The sequence below is a fragment of the Leptodactylus fuscus genome, chromosome 5 (genome assembly GCF_031893055.1).
Source record: "Leptodactylus fuscus isolate aLepFus1 chromosome 5, aLepFus1.hap2, whole genome shotgun sequence".
Lineage (NCBI taxonomy): Eukaryota > Metazoa > Chordata > Amphibia > Anura > Leptodactylidae > Leptodactylus > Leptodactylus fuscus.
Genome location: NC_134269.1, coordinates 172,230,482 through 172,247,879, shown reverse-complemented (window position 1 = coordinate 172,247,879; position 17,398 = coordinate 172,230,482). Strand labels below are relative to the sequence as shown.

At 40.8% G+C, this 17,398-nt stretch overlaps 1 long non-coding RNA gene across 1 annotated transcript in view; it reads left to right on the top strand.

The window, feature by feature from the left end:
* LOC142203757 (uncharacterized) overlaps nt 1–16,868 on the top strand; it is a 218,165-nt gene extending 201,297 nt beyond the window's left edge. Inside the window, exon 3 of the long non-coding RNA XR_012716122.1 lies at nt 16,847–16,868. This is a non-coding gene — a long non-coding RNA (uncharacterized LOC142203757). The remainder of the gene's footprint in view (nt 1–16,846) is intronic.
* Nucleotides 16,869–17,398: the final 530 nt, after the last annotated feature.

Below are 17,398 nucleotides of genomic sequence, written 5' to 3'. Positions count from 1 at the left end.
AGTGGCAGTGGCAGAGGCAGAGGCAGAGGCAGTGGCAGTGGCGTGAACGGCAGGCGGCCTTTGTCCTGCCGTTGCTGCCTGCCACTGATTCCAGTGCTTGGATTCCAAATGACGGCGCATTGAAGTGGTGGACAGGTTGCTCTTCTCAGAGCCCCTAATCAATTTCGAGAGGCAAATTGTGCAGACAACACTATATCTGTCCTCGGCGCATTCCTTGAAAAAACTCCACACCTTCGAGAAACGTGCCCTCGAGGTGGGAGTTTTTCGGGGCTGGGTACGAACTGGAACATCTTGGGAGATTCCGGGTGTGGCCTGGCTTCGCCTAAGCTGCTGACCTCTGCCTCTGCCTCTAGCTACCCTTTTTGGTGCTGCACCTGCCTCAACATCCACACTACTTTCCCCGCTTGACATCCCCCCTGTCCAGGTCGGGTCAGTGTCCTCATCATCCACCACTTCCTCTTCCAACTCCTGTCTCATCTCCTCCTCCCGCACAATGCGCCAGTCAACTGGATGCCCTGACGGCAACTGCGTCACATCATCGTCGATGAGGGTGGGTTGCTGGTCATCCACCACCAAATCGAACGGAGATGGAGGAGACTCTAGTGTTTGAGCATCTGGACACAGATGCTCCTCTGTTAGGTTCGTGGAATCGTGACGTGGAGAGGCAGGTTGAGGGACAATGAAAGGAGCGGAGAACAGCTCTGGGGAGCAGGGACAGTTTGGGTTATTGTTCTGTAAAGCTTCGGAATTTTGGGAGGAAGGAAGACAAGACTGTTGGGTAATAGGAGGAGAGGAGGCAGAGTCTGACTGGCTGCTGGACAATGTGCTGTAAGCGTTCTCTGACAGCCATTGCAAGACCTGTTCCTGGTTCTCGGGCCTACTAAGGTTTGTACCCTGCAGTTTAGTTAATGTGGCAAGCAACCCTGGCACTGTGGAGTGGCGCAATGCTTGCTGCCCCACAGGAGTAGGCACGGGACGCCCTGTGGCTTCACTGCTACCTTGCTCCCCAGAACCATTCCCCCGACCTCGCCCACGGCCTCGTCCACGTCCCTTTCCGGGAGCCTTGCGCATTTTGAATTCCTAGTTAGAAATTGGCACTGTATACCAGTAGTAAAAATTGTGGGTGCACGTAACCCCAATATATTCTTTGAATTCCCAGTCAGACACTGGCACTATATGGCAGTAGCAAGAAATGAGGGTATTTGTATTCCCAATATACTCTTTGAATTCCCAGTCAGACAATGGCACTGTATACCAGTAGTAAAAATTGTGGGTGCACGTAACCCCAATATATTCTTTGAATTCCCAGTCAGACACTGGCACTATATGGCAGTAGCAAGAAATGAGGGTATTTGTATTCCCAATATATTCTTTGAATTCCCAGTCAGACAATGGCACTGTATACCAGTAGTAAAAATTGTGGGTGCACGTAACCCCAATATATTCTTTGAATTACCAGTCAGAAACTGGCACTATATGGCAGTAGCAAGAAATGAGGGTATTTGTATTCCCAATATACTCTTTGAATTCCCAGTCAGACAATGGCACTGTATACCAGTAGTAAAAATTGTGGGTGCACGTAACCCCAATATATTCTTTGAATTACCAGTCAGAAACTGGCACTATATGGCAGTAGCAAGAAATGAGGGTATTTATAACCCCAATATATTCTTTGAATTCCCAGTCAGACAATGGCACTGTATACCAGTAGTAAAAATTGTGGGTGCACGTAACCCCAATATATTCTTTGAATTACCAGTCAGACACTGGCACTATATGGCAGTAGCAAGAAATGAGGGTATTTGTATTCCCAATATATTCTTTGAATTCCCAGTCAGACAATGGCACTGTATACCAGTAGTAAAAATTGTGGGTGCACGTAACCCCAATATATTCTTTGAATTCCCAGTCAGACACTGGCACTATATGGCAGTAGCAAGAAATGAGGGTATTTGTATTCCCAATATATTCTTTGAATTCCCAGTCAGACAATGGCACTGTATACCAGTAGTAAAAATTGTGGGTGCACGTAACCCCAATATATTCTTTGAATTCCCAGTCAGACACTGGCACTATATGGCAGTAGCAAGAAATGAGGGTATTTGTATTCCCAATATATTCTTTGAATTCCCAGTCAGACAATGGCACTGTATACCAGTAGTAAAAATTGTGGGTGCACGTAACCCCAATATATTCTTTGAATTCCCAGTCAGACACTGGCACTATATGGCAGTAGCAAGAAATGAGGGTATTTGTATTCCCAATATATTCTTTGAATTCCCAGTCAGACAATGGCACTGTATACCAGTAGTAAAAATTGTGGGTGCACGTAACCCCAATATATTCTTTGAATTACCAGTCAGACACTGGCACTATATGGCAGTAGCAAGAAATGAGGGTATTTGTATTCCCAATATATTCTTTGAATTCCCAGTCAGACAATGGCACTGTATACCAGTAGTAAAAATTGTGGGTGCACGTAACCCCAATATATTCTTTGAATTCCCAGTCAGACACTGGCACTATATGGCAGTAGCAAGAAATGAGGGTATTTGTATTCCCAATATATTCTTTGAATTCCCAGTCAGACAATGGCACTGTATACCAGTAGTAAAAATTGTGGGTGCACGTAACCCCAATATATTCTTTGAATTCCCAGTCAGACACTGGCACTATATGGCAGTAGCAAGAAATGAGGGTATTTGTATTCCCAATATATTCTTTGAATTCCCAGTCAGACAATGGCACTGTATACCAGTAGTAAAAATTGTGGGTGCACGTAACCCCAATATATTCTTTGAATTACCAGTCAGACACTGGCACTATATGGCAGTAGCAAGAAATGAGGGTATTTGTATTCCCAATATATTCTTTGAATTCCCAGTCAGACAATGGCACTGTATACCAGTAGTAAAAATTGTGGGTGCACGTAACCCCAATATATTCTTTGAATTACCAGTCAGACACTGGCACTATATGGCAGTAGCAAGAAATGAGGGTATTTGTATTCCCAATATATTCTTTGAATTCCCAGTCAGACAATGGCACTGTATACCAGTAGTAAAAATTGTGGGTGCACGTAACCCCAATATATTCTTTGAATTCCCAGTCAGACACTGGCACTATATGGCAGTAGCAAGAAATGAGGGTATTTGTATTCCCAATATATTCTTTGAATTCCCAGTCAGACAATGGCACTGTATACCAGTAGTAAAAATTGTGGGTGCACGTAACCCAAATATATTCTTTGAATTCCCAGTCAGACACTGGCACTATATGGCAGTAGCAAGAAATGAGGGTATTTGTATTCCCAATATATTCTTTGAATTCCCAGTCAGACAATGGCACTGTATACCAGTAGTAAAAATTGTGGGTGCACGTAACCCCAATATATTCTTTGAATTCCCAGTCAGACACTGGCACTATATGGCAGTAGCAAGAAATGAGGGTATTTGTATTCCCAATATATTCTTTGAATTCCCAGTCAGACAATGGCACTGTATACCAGTAGTAAAAATTGTGGGTGCACGTAACCCCAATATATTCTTTGAATTACCAGTCAGACACTGGCACTATATGGCAGTAGCAAGAAATGAGGGTATTTGTATTCCCAATATATTCTTTGAATTCCCAGTCAGACAATGGCACTGTATACCAGTAGTAAAAATTGTGGGTGCACGTAACCCCAATATATTCTTTGAATTCCCAGTCAGACACTGGCACTATATGGCAGTAGCAAGAAATGAGGGTATTTGTATTCCCAATATATTCTTTGAATTCCCAGTCAGACAATGGCACTGTATACCAGTAGTAAAAATTGTGGGTGCACGTAACCCCAATATATTCTTTGAATTACCAGTCAGACACTGGCACTATATGGCAGTAGCAAGAAATGAGGGTATTTGTATTCCCAATATATTCTTTGAATTCCCAGTCAGACAATGGCACTGTATACCAGTAGTAAAAATTGTGGGTGCACGTAACCCCAATATATTCTTTGAATTCCCAGTCAGACACTGGCACTATATGGCAGTAGCAAGAAATGAGGGTATTTGTATTCCCAATATATTCTTTGAATTCCCAGTCAGACAATGGCACTGTATACCAGTAGTAAAAATTGTGGGTGCACGTAACCCCAATATATTCTTTGAATTCCCAGTCAGACACTGGCACTATATGGCAGTAGCAAGAAATGAGGGTATTTGTATTCCCAATATATTCTTTGAATTCCCAGTCAGACAATGGCACTGTATACCAGTAGTAAAAATTGTGGGTGCACGTAACCCCAATATATTCTTTGAATTCCCAGTCAGACACTGGCACTATATGGCAGTAGCAAGAAATGAGGGTATTTGTATTCCCAATATATTCTTTGAATTCCCAGTCAGACAATGGCACTGTATACCAGTAGTAAAAATTGTGGGTGCACGTAACCCCAATATATTCTTTGAATTCCCAGTCAGACACTGGCACTATATGGCAGTAGCAAGAAATGAGGGTATTTGTATTCCCAATATATTCTTTGAATTCCCAGTCAGACAATGGCACTGTATACCAGTAGTAAAAATTGTGGGTGCACGTAACCCCAATATATTCTTTGAATTACCAGTCAGACACTGGCACTATATGGCAGTAGCAAGAAATGAGGGTATTTGTATTCCCAATATATTCTTTGAATTCCCAGTCAGACAATGGCACTGTATACCAGTAGTAAAAATTGTGGGTGCACGTAACCCCAATATATTCTTTGAATTATCAGTCAGACACTGGCACTATATGGCAGTAGCAAGAAATGAGGGTATTTGTATTCCCAATATATTCTTTGAATTCCCAGTCAGACAATGGCACTGTATACCAGTAGTAAAAATTGTGGGTGCACGTAACCCCAATATATTCTTTGAATTCCCAGTCAGACACTGGCACTATATGGCAGTAGCAAGAAATGAGGGTATTTGTATTCCCAATATATTCTTTGAATTCCCAGTCAGACAATGGCACTGTATACCAGTAGTAAAAATTGTGGGTGCACGTAACCCCAATATATTCTTTGAATTCCCAGTCAGACACTGGCACTATATGGCAGTAGCAAGAAATGAGGGTATTTGTATTCCCAATATATTCTTTGAATTCCCAGTCAGACAATGGCACTGTATACCAGTAGTAAAAATTGTGGGTGCACGTAACCCCAATATATTCTTTGAATTCCCAGTCAGACACTGGCACTATATGGCAGTAGCAAGAAATGAGGGTATTTGTATTCCCAATATATTCTTTGAATTCCCAGTCAGACAATGGCACTGTATACCAGTAGTAAAAATTGTGGGTGCACGTAACCCCAATATATTCTTTGAATTCCCAGTCAGACACTGGCACTATATGGCAGTAGCAAGAAATGAGGGTATTTGTATTCCCAATATATTCTTTGAATTCCCAGTCAGACAATGGCACTGTATACCAGTAGTAAAAATTGTGGGTGCACGTAACCCCAATATATTCTTTGAATTCCCAGTCAGACACTGGCACTATATGGCAGTAGCAAGAAATGAGGGTATTTGTATTCCCAATATATTCTTTGAATTCCCAGTCAGACAATGGCACTGTATACCAGTAGTAAAAATTGTGGGTGCACGTAACCCCAATATATTCTTTGAATTACCAGTCAGAAACTGGCACTATATGGCAGTAGCAAGAAATGAGGGTATTTGTATTCCCAATATATTCTTTGAATTCCCAGTCAGACAATGGCACTGTATACCAGTAGTAAAAATTGTGGGTGTATATAGCCCCAATTCTATTGCTAGGGGACTTGCAGGGTATTTCTGGGGTGAAGGTGGGGGGGCACACCGTTGGAACGGGTATCGGGGTATATATCGGGTATACGGGAATACACTGACAGTGTATTCCATTCAGGATCCTGGGAAAGCTGGGTTGCGGCGATTGAGCCCGTCAGTGCCACGTTACACTGACAAGCTTCTCCCTGGAATTTAGCTCTTACAAGAGCTGTTGGTTGTCTTCTCCTTCCTATCCTAGCCTGTCCCTGCCTACCCAGAATCTAAGCCCTAGCTAGCTGGACGGAAACCTCCGTCCTCGGTGAATTGCAAGCTCAGAATGACGCGAAGCTGGGCGTCGCTGTTCTTTTAAATTAGAGGTCACATGTTTTCGGCAGCCAATGGGTTTTGCCTACTTTTTTCAACGTCACCGGTGTCGTAGTTCCTGTCCCACCTACCCTGCGCTGTTATTGGAGCAAAAAAGGCGCCAGGGAAGGTGGGAGGGGAATCGAGTAATGGCGCACTTTACCACGCGGTGTTCGATTCGATTCGAACATGCCGAACAGCCTAATATCCGATCGAACATGAGTTCGATAGAACACTGTTCGCTCATCTCTAGTTTATAACAATCTACTAATCTTGGACAACTTGTAACATTGTAACATAGTCTATGGAGTCTGCGGGTTTCTGTGGGTATTAGATTTTTAAGTATATTGAGTTTCCATTTTTTGGGTCAATAAGAGGACCTGAAGAATGGAAACTTGAGTGTAGGTGTGAACGTAACATTAGATATAGAAAAGGGGATTTTCTTAAAGGGGTTGTCCCATCACAAGGATCCTATCTATACTGATTGATAATGTGAATGTAAGACTTTTCCTAAATACATTTCTTCAGTTTTGTTTGTTAGGTGTCTGCAACATCGCTACGCTCCTGCCCTGCATGAAGCCAGCAGCGGCAGATGCGATGCTGCTATTCCGGAGGGGGGGGGGGCGGAGGAGCAGAGCGTCTACACTCCCCGGCATCCGCCTCTCTATTACAGCGGATGCCGGGTCTAAATTGCATTGTGAAGGCTGTACGACCGATGCCTAGCTGCATCAGGAGCGCACACGCAGGGCCAGCGGCATAGAAGCGGTATCTTCTCGCCGCTGGCTTTGCATATGTAACCCCGCCCACCAATGACGCAACAAAGCTGGAAGAAAGAAGAATTTACAGCATCGAAGACTGGTGAGTATGCGACGTGGGAATACCCCTTTAACTATTGAAATAAGTCAGTTACGTAGGCGTCTTCTGACATGTGACACTGGGTTCACACCAGCGCTTGATTTCCATTTTCAGGTTTTGATCTTCTGCCGACAGAAGACGTAAACCTGTCAGACTGGCCGTGAGCGCTGTTTTTTTTTTAACCAGACCCAAAGTCCTGCATGTCTGACTTTGTGTCCATTTAAAAGAAATGGTTTTGCCACAGAGAGCACAAAACGCTCACCAGCACTCACAGCCGGACACTTTTCAATCCCAGTCAAATGAATGGGTTTGAAAAATTACTGCAGGTTTCGTCTCTTGCCCAATTTTGGGCATGAAACGGAAACCTGCATAACGGAGACCCGGGGCGCAGATGTGAACAAGTCCTAACCAACACTAAAGCTGCATTCACACCACAGTGGATAATGGTTGTGTGACAGCCATTTTTTTTTTTTAAATCGGATGTCACATGGCAGCATTAATTTCACTGTGAGTAAATGGGGGCTATTCACATGACAGTTCATTCTCACAGACCGCCAAAATATAGGTCACGTCTTATTTTTGAGGAGAATGCATCCAAAGGTGTGAAATACTATCTTGTTATAGACCAGTTCTGAAAGAAAGAAGGAGTTACCAGTGAATATGTATAATCTCCATCAAAAGGGAGAAGGAGATAAAAGCTAACAGCAGAAACTGCATACTGCATATGAGCCATGTTCAGAGTGTTCAATGATGATCTGTGGGTCCTTACTAGGGTTGAGCGATCGTGTTCGGAAAAGATCGCATTCCGATCGGCGATCGAGAAAATTTCACGATCGCGATCGGAATTCCGAACACGATCTTTTTAGGTGGGATCGAGATCGGTACTATTTCCCACAATGCTTTGCTTAGCCTTCACACTGAGTATACGCTCCGCTCATTCTGAGCAGAGTGTATACTCAGTGTGAAGGCTCCGCTGTGGTTCCATAGGGATGAATGGAAGCAGCTGGCACACAGCCTTAACCCCCTGTGCGCCGGCTGCCTCCATTCATTCTAATGGGAGACTAAACTAACATCTCTAGTAGCTACTTACCTGCAGAGATGGCTGGTCCGGTTCCGGTGTTCTTCTTTGCCTCGCTGCTGCTCCACGCTGCTCTTCTCGCTGCTGCCGCCTCCCAGGTTAGGGTTTAAAGAGCTAGGAAGGCGGGGTTTGTGGCTTAGGAGAGTGTGGGTGGGTACAGGGTGGGGAGTCGTGACGTCTCCCCTCCCAGTACCCGCCCACACTCCCCTAACCCGCCCACACCCTCCTAACCTGGGAGACAGGGGGCAGCGAGGCGAGAAGAGCAGTGTGGAGCGGCAGCGAGGTGAAGAAGAACACCGGAGCAGCGCAGCAGCCATCTCTGCAGGTAAGTGGACACCAGGGGGGACTAAGTAGCCAGAGGATTAAAAAACATCATCTGGCTACTTAGTGATTCACTAAACAGCATGGATTCTAACAATTAAAGTGTTCAATTGTTAGATTCCATGCTGTATAGTGAATAGGATCACTTTAAAATCCGATCTCCGATTAATAAAAAAAAAACCATTTACTTGCATTGGGATTGGAATTGGGATCGAGATCGGGTTCGAATGAAAAATGATCAGAAATCAGATTTTAAAATCGATCCTGAAAAGTCAAGATCGGCTCAACCTGTGATGTGCATGTGCATGTCAGTGGCGACTATGCTAGAATGGGCTTGGCCACGTTGGTGTGAGTGATGACATGGTGACGTCATAGTGCATCATGGCCGATGTAGTCATTACCTGCAACCAGAAAATATACGCCAGAAACCAGGCTTTTTATTGAAATAACTTAAGAATGAGAAATCATTCCACACCAGACTATTCATTAATTTGAGATTGCTGTTTTTCCTTTCCCACTAGGGCAACACGGTGTCTTAGTGGTTAGTACTGCAGCCTTGCAGAGTTGGAGTCCTGGGTTTGAATCTTGCCAGGAGCAACATCTGCAAGGAGTTTGAATGTTCTCCCCGTGTTTGTGTGGGTTTCCTCCCATTCTACAAAGACATACTATTAGGACAAAAGAAAATGTACATTGTGATCCCTATATGGGGCTAGCAATCTACATTTAAAAAAAAAAAAGTTTTTCCTGTCCCACTGACATTGACATTGGGAGTGGTGTCAGTGTGCGGTGGCTTTACCTTCTTATACCTCTACACATGGGTATGTATCTCTTTATTGTGATTTAGGCAGTAATTCATTGACTGTTACCTTGCTTTGGTTCGGTTTCCCTCATTAAGGTGTATATGGAATATTTATTATCTGCCCGGATGATAGTACTACCTCATATTTATTGCAATGATATGTTGTTCATGAGATGTCGTTTATATTGGTTTATGATGACTCTTCGCCTATGTATTATCTATTGTAGATTGTTCCTATGGCAGGTATTTTGATACAGTATTTATTATGGTATTCACAGTCTAGACAGTGGTTTCATTAGGTGGTGGGGTACGTACTCCTTTTGTGAATGAGCAGGACATATTTCTAATTGTTACTCCTCTGCTTTGTGTCTGACACCTGACTGTGATATGTATTGTCTGTTTCATCTGTTTTATGAATATATGTTTATTTATTTTTTATTATTGTATTAATAAATTTTGGAATATTTCTAATCATATAGTTTTGTGATTTTTGAGTCTTTATCAGTGTTATAGGCTAAAGCCAGCATATTCCCTAAAACCTTCTACAGTAGATTGTTGACAGTACTGTTAATATGTATATGCGATTTGCATATATCTGTTATCCCCCTTTCCACGCTACCAGTTTAGACTGTTACCACTTTTGGCGCAGTGACTAGAGTTATTTTATAATAATGGGTGGATTGGATGTTGCATAAGATATTAGTTTACATTATATGGCTTTCTTATGCAAACTTGCCTTCCATTTTTTCTGGATAATGTCAACACGATCCACTTCCTGACATTATCCTTATCAAGTTCTTAATCTATTTAGAATATCTTTTATTGATGACATTTGGAATGCACTTTCTAGCGATCACTTTTCTTAGGTTTGCCTGTGTAATAGATTCATGATGTGTTAGGCATCCTGAAGTTCCACATCACAAGCCCAATGACCTATCAGTTAATTGCATCATTTTATGTTAATGTCACACAATGAATGCGCAATTGCATGGGAAGAAGGTCTGGAAAATTAATATTGTAAAGGAAGCTTTATCTTTTTATTATTTCAATACCAAAGAACAAGATGAAACATGTTAATTAGCTTTCCCCATTTAATGCAGGTTTTTTTTCCCTCTCTAGGCAAATTCTGTTTGTGGAGACATTAATTTCATGAGGATGTTAGCCTTTGTAATCCCAATAAAACTAAGAATATCATTTATGTTCCAGTTCAATGGAATGCAAAATCATCTATACAAGTCAATGTATGGCTATTAGATCAAATGGCAGATTTCATAATGGAATTAAAATGAGATCCATGCAGGTGAAAATAAGACATCCCTTATACTTACAATAATGGCCACAAGAATCCATCAATCCTTTACAAAGCATATCCCAAGTGTCCAAGGTAGGGGTCCAGAATATGTTCCTCCTCTCCATTCACCAAAGTCATTGTCAAAGGTCGTATCTTGGGTCATAAAATGCATCTCAAACCAATAATAGTTTAGCAGAGGCCTTTATTAGGAGTAGAAACATATATTTGTGGCTATGATCCAATGAAGCAATGCTGAGCAAATTATAATTTATGGATATGCAAATAAGCTTCAAGTGCATTAAGGGCGGGACCTTATTTGGGCGATTTGCTTACAGACAGCTGTGATGCATACAGAAGCTGAAAATGTAAGTCACAGCTGCCATAACTTTGGTGGGCTGTGAGACCAATGCAATTGCAGCTCTCTATAGGTAAATCTGGCAAGTCATGCCTGGCCCCTGGTGCACTTCTAGGCTGATTTGTGTATCTATAAAAAGATGATTTTCTCTGCATTATTTCATCAGTTTAAGGCCACAAAAGTATGTTTCTGCCATGCTATATTTCATGTTTTCTTCTAGTGTCTCCTAGTCTGGGAGGAAACTAAAGATAACTAATTTTCACACACTATGAATGCCAAAGGGGAAAAAATACCAGAATGCAGTAGCTTATTTATGTTCACCCCTGCCCCAACAAGACTGAATAAAAATGTATTCAAATGCTGTTACCCAAAATAGGACCAATGAAAATTTAAGAAAAAACAGGGTCTAGTATGCCAGTTTAAAAAAAAAAATGTTATGGGAGTGTTCACACATAAGAATTTGAAGCTGAATTTGAGGTGGAATCCACCTCAGAATCTGCCTCAAATTCTGTCTGAAATTCACCTCCCATTCATCTCAGTGGGAAGTAGTAGCTATTTATGAGTGTCCTGTTTATTCTTCAGCTGGATTACGTCGGAGAATGCCCCTTTGGAATTAACGGAAGGTGGAAAATACACCTTTTCTTTATGAGCAAAATTTGACACATTATTTGGAATTTGGCACTGCCCAATAAAAGCACTCTTCTAAATTCTTCAAATCTGCTTCAAATTCAGCAGTAAACTCCTCATCAGTTTTTGATCTGTTTCAAATTCCTTTATTTTTCTACCACCACAGCTTTTTTTGTGGAATGAGTTAAGGTTTTAATTCATGTTGTTTTTGAATTCATACAAGTTCTTGGCCATTTTACTGTATTCATTTTGGAAATGATATGAACAAAGACAACTATTTTCGCATTGTTTTTTTTGTTTTTTTTTTAATTTAAAGACTTTTTATAGAATGCAGGTACAATGATGTAATAATTTTATTGTCCAGGTAGTGATGGACATGACAAAAAAAGTTTACAATCACATTACAGAGTAAGAGAGCATGAACTGCATTCTCGAATGTACTTTTTTTTTAATGTAGATTGTGAGCCCCATATAGGGATCACAATGTACATTTTTTTCCTATCAGTATGTCTTTGTAGAACACGCAACCACGGGGAGAAAATAAAAACTTACAGATGTTGTTCCTGGCAGGACTTGAACCCAGGACTCAAGCGCTGCAAGACTGCAGTGCTAACTACCAAGCCACCATATTGCCCCTTCTCAAATGTACATTTGTGCCAAGAGTTTGTTGTGAAGATTGTCATAAGAAATGTGAAAACTAAACACCAAAAATTCTTAAATAAAACATTTCTGATGATACACTCCCAGTAAGGGCTCGTTCACATCTGTGCCCATCTCCGTTCTGCAGGTTTCCGTTTCCTGCACAAAACAGAGGCAGGAGACGGAAACCTGCAGGACTCTCTCATACCCATTCATTTGAATGGGTTTGAAAGATGTCCGGCCATGAGCGGCAGTGAGCGTTTTATGCTCTCCATCGCGAAACCGTTTTTTTGAAATCGGACACAGAGTCGAACATGCAGTATTCTGTGTCTGGTTCTGATAGGGAAAAATGTACATTGTGAGCTCTATGTGGGGCTCACAATCTACATTTAAAAAAAAAAAAAAAAAAAAATTTTGCAGAAATACTGAATTGGAATCCACACATGTTGTAAGTCGCTGTAATGTTGAATTGTATACAGTATGATAGCAACAGCGACTGCTACGACTCCTATCAAATAATTTGCTGTGGCATTCTTTGTGTTTGTATATTTCTGGCCCAGCAGTGAAAAGCGACATGCACCTTCGGTTTGTAGAGAGGTGGCCTTCACCATAAGAAATCGGATTTGTATACTCGTAATCTAGCCTTGTTTTGTGTTTAGTTGGCTTACTATTAATAGTTAGGTTCCAGTTGCTTGCATGGCACATGGATGTACAGGACTTATTTTCTGAATGCCAAAAAGCTTAAGTAATTATATTCCCTCCAGGTATTAATTTTTCGTTTAATCTCCAATTCTGTCCTTGCATTCGCAGTGTGCAAAATTACCATATAGAGTTTCTTACCAGCACTTATTTACAGAGTGTAGTCATAATTATACCCTCGAAAATAGTTGTGCTGTGTTTGCCTGAATGGAAACAGTAAATAATTGTCTGTTTTTCTATCATCAATGGCAGTTTTTGCCACACAATATTTCTACAAAATGAACACTGTTTCGGTATCCCATAAATCATAAATATGGTGGAATTGGGGAAAACACAGTTTTGCCTGCAGTACATACACAGAGTATGTCAGGAGGAAGGTGGTTAAAGAATTCAGTTTCTCATGAAAACAATGTAATACTGTGACATGCAGATGCTTGTGGCTGCAATCCTCAACACAACAACTAGGAGGCAACATGTAGACACACATCACTTTGTGACCAAACATGAAGCAATGCTTCATTTGTCTTCTACTGCTGTACTAGATGCTTACAGCTTGCTGTCTAGGTTTATGGCTACCACTGCAATCTAGCAGAGGTGGCTGGAAATCAATTATCTTATCACTGAGCTGGGAGGGGTCAGAGGGATTCAGGCTGAAAGTTCTCTAATGTTCTTCTCCAGTGAGGTCCATGATGTAAGGTGCAGCAGATGCACATTTTGTATTTATGGCTTATTGTACGAGAAGGGTTAAACTGGCAAGCTCACAGTCTTAACAGGGTTTAGAGCAGCCTATGGGCACAAGATGGTTTATTGCTGTTGCATGCATTGTTCATTTCATTGTGTACACCCTGAATACTGTTCTGCTAGTAAATCTAAGGGGGAGTTCACACGGAGTAACGTGCCGTGTGATGTGGCACGTATACGCCGTGTGAGATTTTGAGCGCCGTATACGCTTCCATTGATTTTAATGGGAGCCGGGATCGTATACACGGCATTATTTTGCGGCCGTGATTTTGAAATCAATGGGAGCGTATACGGCACTCAAAATCTCACACGGCGTATACGTACCACATCACGCCGCACGTTACTCCGTGTGAACTCCCCCTTACTGTGCACTTTACTTAGAGTGCTCTTGAGAATTACAGTGTGACCTTAGCTTCTAGCATGTTCTGGAGCCAAGATCACATTAGATCTTTTTTGTATCATTCATAGTAATTGTTGGGCAAATTTGGATTGAACAAAACAATTTCAACCCAAATGTTCCAAATCATTTGTTTTTTAACAAAACCAAAGAATTTTGGATAAAATTTGATGTGAAATTATTGTAATTGTGGGAGTCTTTAGAATATAATAGGTTAGACCAGGGGCCCTCAAACTACGATCTGCAGCTCACTGAGGACATTTTTCCATGCCGACGGATGTGGCCTGTGTGACGTTGCCTGGATCATTCACTAACGGAACATTTTCAATGGGTGTCAGGGAATTGCTAGGAGAGCAATTCCCCAGAAGCTGCTGTAAACCCTGGAGAAAGGGGCACAAGAGGCAGTGAGCCCTAAGCTGAAGCCCCCCACTGTGGTGGAAATTTAATCACAGAACTAGAGTTCACACAGTGCAACCAAAGACTTTAAGCAAGGAACCAAACTGTACACGCCTCCTGCATCGCCGCATGCGAGCAGAGGGTGGCGCAGTGACCCGAAGAGGCAGAGACATTGCAATGGGCACAGTAAAGGCGCACACCTCTGATATTTTCTTTAATCAGCAGCATTTCAAATAAGAGTCATAGTATGTTAGTTATTAATATATCTTTTTTTTTATTTATGAGCATAAAATGTGGAGCTGTTATGTTCAGGAGACACAATGTGCCACCCTTTTTGGGTGGAAGGGGGCACAATATTAATATATGCATCAAAAGTGATCAGCAAAAGACATCTAGGTGACTTTACGGTAACCCAAAGAATAATATAATATAAATGGGTATTCTCATCCCAATTCAAGAGTTTTCCTAAATACATTCCTTTAGAAATATTGCTACATTGGCCTGCTATGTGAAGCTGGCAATTTAAGTTATGATAAAGGCTCAGACAGTGTCTGTTATCTCTATAAGTAAATGTAAAAATAACATTGAGTTTACTGCAAGTCCCGTTGTTAGTACTGGCAGAATGTATACTTTTTTCTCTCCAAACTTATGTAATGTAATATACTTTTACTGTGCATATTATGTGTTCTATATTATTATAGATCTAGTAATCATAATAAATAATCTTTCATGGTACAGGCAATGTCTAGATCTATTGAGGTACTTCACAGTGTCCTGTCTATTATATAGTCAAAATCCGACCACTAGCTTGTTGAAGAATTCAGGAAGTGTGAAAAGGAAACAGCAGGTACAGCTGGTGAGAGAGGAAAATGATAAAACCCCTTGTTTATTTTGCATGGTCCATGGCATAAAAATCCCCAGAAAATAAAATCAGAATTACAATTTCTTTTTTAAACTGTTCCTGACTCAAAAGCAAATAAAAATGCAGAATACCGATAAATGATGTGTAAACTCATCTCCTAAAAAAATTTGCTCCCATGTGGATAGGTCAAAGGAAAAAAGTTATGACTCTTTAAATTCAATGATGGAAAAAAAAAACTTACCTTAAGATGAATACAGGACATCAAAAGAGGATTCCACAGAGGGTGCTATCCAGCGAAAACACCCTGGCCAAACTAATTGATGGAAAGAAGAAAGTGTATCCCTTGTTTTTTCTTACATTTTTAAACCCTATACAGTACCTAAAAAACTATTCTTTTTGGTAGTTCTCCCTTTAGCTTCTTACAAACATGTGCTACTATACAGTGTATTCCTTTCAGTCACTTTCAAATTACTAGCAAACAAATGTAGTTCAACAAAAAATAAACCAATATACAATTAATATTGTCAACCAGGAAGACTTTGTGCACGAATGTGATTCATCCATTTCACATTTAAAATGTTATTCTGTGTAGCTTTCTGGTTCTTAGAACATCAAAAAGATTTATGCATTACTGTAGATGAAGACTTATTGGATCTAGCCCAGTAGCCGTTGGCTAAACATGGCAATTTATAACAATCAATAAATGAGTCATATTTCTCTGTCTGTAAAGTAAAGGCAGGCAAGTAAGAAGTGAGTTATATATTCTTTACACTATTATATTTACCACAAAATGATCTACATACCCTTTCCGAGGCACGATGCCCCCATCCATTTTAATCATTCCCATGGATTCTGAAGAAATGTATCCATTCGTAACTAAAATTATCTGGCAGCTATTGGATCTGCTGATTAAATCTAAAAAGACGATAATAGTTGGCTGCCAAGTTCTTGTTTATTGCTGAGAGTGATGAAGTCCTAACTGCTCTCGTATGTTGTGAAAGCATCAAGGTACTCTCCAGTGGTTCATTGCCAGGACAATCTTTCAAGCCTGCTGGATTCAACTCAAGTGGGTTCTACTGCGTTATACATGACATGGAACTTTAAAATGGAAGTAATGGGGAAAAATGGAAATAATTGTAAGTTATAAAATACTATAGAATGTGTCATGTTGACAATGTATAATAGTTTAATGTAAAAGACTTCTAATAATTTAAGGACCATCTTAATGCCAGATTAGCAGGAAATGAGTCCTTTTCAACATGCACTAATTTTGGTAAGATTTTTCTTAGTTTTCATAGTTTGGTGTCACCTAGAACCTTTACATGAACTTTACTTTAGTTTTTTTTTTTGTCTTTATTGATTTGATTAATTGATGTTTCCCTCCTCATAAGGTCATAATAAATCTTTAGGGGTGTAACTGGAGGTTACCAGGCAAGTAAGACGCGTAGAGGCTTTCTGTAAGTTCACACCAGTGCTTTTATTGGGTGGAGTTAATAATAATAATAATAATAATAATAATAATAAATTTTATTTCTATAGTGCCAACATATTCCGCGGCGCTGTACAATTTGTAGGGTTCAAATACAGACAGAAAGATACATTACAAAGAAAGTCATTTCACACACTGGGACTGAGGGCCCTGCTCGCTAGAGCTTACAATCTATGAGGTAGAGGGGGTGACACAAGAGGTAGCTGGGTCATTGCTTATACAGTAGTCAGACAATTTTGTAATAGAGGTGACTGTCATTACACAAACATTAAACATGTGATAGGCCTGTCTGAAAAGATGTGTCTTTAGTTTGCGCTTGAAGCTGTAGAAATTGGGAGTTAATCTGATTGTCCGGGGTAGAGCATTCCAGAGAAGTGGTGCAACTCAGGAGAAGTCTTGTATACGAGCGTGGGAGGTTCTGATAATAGAGGATGTAAGTGTTAGGTCATTGAGTGAACGGAGAGCACAGGTTGCACAGTAGACAGAGATGAGGGAGGAAATGTAGGGAGGTGCAGCATTATGGAGAGCCTTGTGGATGAGAGTAATAACTTTATATTTTATTCTATAATGAAGTGATAAAATACTATAGAATGTGTCATTTTGATAATGTTGAGGCTCATCAGGAAGTCTCTTACATTAACCCCTTAACGACCGGCCCATAGGGAATCTACGCCGGCACTGACAGGTCCTTCCTGACTGCCCTATAGGAAAACTA